The sequence below is a fragment of the Galeopterus variegatus genome, unplaced genomic scaffold (assembly GCF_000696425.1).
Source record: "Galeopterus variegatus unplaced genomic scaffold, G_variegatus-3.0.2 Scaffold3262, whole genome shotgun sequence".
NCBI classification, from domain to species: domain Eukaryota; kingdom Metazoa; phylum Chordata; class Mammalia; order Dermoptera; family Cynocephalidae; genus Galeopterus; species Galeopterus variegatus.
In genome coordinates, this window is record NW_007729373.1 from 238,632 (window position 1) to 239,746 (window position 1,115).

Below are 1,115 nucleotides of genomic sequence, written 5' to 3' on the forward strand. Positions count from 1 at the left end.
GGGGGGGGGGGGGGGGGGGAGCGGGACTTGAACGGATACTCCTCAGGGAAGCTGATGCGCAGCTTGAAAGCCTTGAGGTGGTAGGGAGGTTGGCTTGGCAGGAGGGGTCTATGCCACACCAGGATGTCGACATCGTCGCTGAACAGGTTCCGCAGGTACGGGGAAGGCTTCTTCTGAAGATCCTCCAGCTCTTGCGCAGCTCGCTTGCTTGCGGTCATCAGTCATCTCGGGCCGAGTTGGGGGCATCGGCCGGCTCCAGCAGGACCTTGTCCCAGCGGACATCGTGCACCCCGTCCCGGGGACCCACCTCCGGGAGCCCCGCCCACGCTCCACTCCACCCGCGAAGACGCGAAGCTGTGTAGACCTGCCCTCCACTCGCTCAGCTGCTACTAGCAGGCCGCCGAGGGCAGGACCCGCTGGGCCCCGGCCCGGTCCCCGGTGCGGTGGGCTGGGATCCTGGGGACCTCTGATCTTTCGAAGGTATATTCTTGTATGGTACGTAAATCAGGAATCGATGTCTAGGAGGACATTGTTTCCTCCTACAGTTTCAGAACGAAACAGTACTGGGCTGCGATGACCCTGACTAGGTCGTACTACTTTTATTATGCTCTTAAATGGGGGGTGGGATGGGGGGGTGGGGCGTAAGTGATATCAATTCTGTAAGTACAGGTACTTGTTAACGTAATCATTCTGTTCGTTATAAAACTATGATACAGTGTTAAAATAGTCAAAGTTTCCTTTGTCTATGAGATACAGTTGATGTGCTGTTCTGAGCTTATTCGTGAAATGACCTTTCTTCACACTGTGGAAACAAACTAATATATGCTGCTTCTTTTAAAAGGAAACTCTAAAATAAGAAATATGAATCTCCCTTCAAAAAAGGGAATCAGCTTTTAATTAAAAGGAAACTATGCAGTAAATCATTTGAACGTTAAAATTATTTAGGCACTAAATAAACTTTATCAGTGCTATTATTTATCTGTACTAATATGCAGTGATTCTCTAGCCAGGGGACCTTCTGGTACACATTTGGAAATTTATTATGTTTGGGGACATTTTTGGTTGTCACAATGACGGGGGTATGCCACATTCATTTTGTGGATGAGGTCCAGACA

General features: G+C 49.7%; 1 pseudogene; it reads right to left on the bottom strand.

Moving 5' to 3' along the window:
• The window catches only part of LOC103600210, a 1,510-nt pseudogene extending 1,292 nt beyond the window's left edge, over window positions 1-218 (bottom strand).
• Between the last annotated feature and the right edge of the window lie 897 nt (window positions 219-1,115).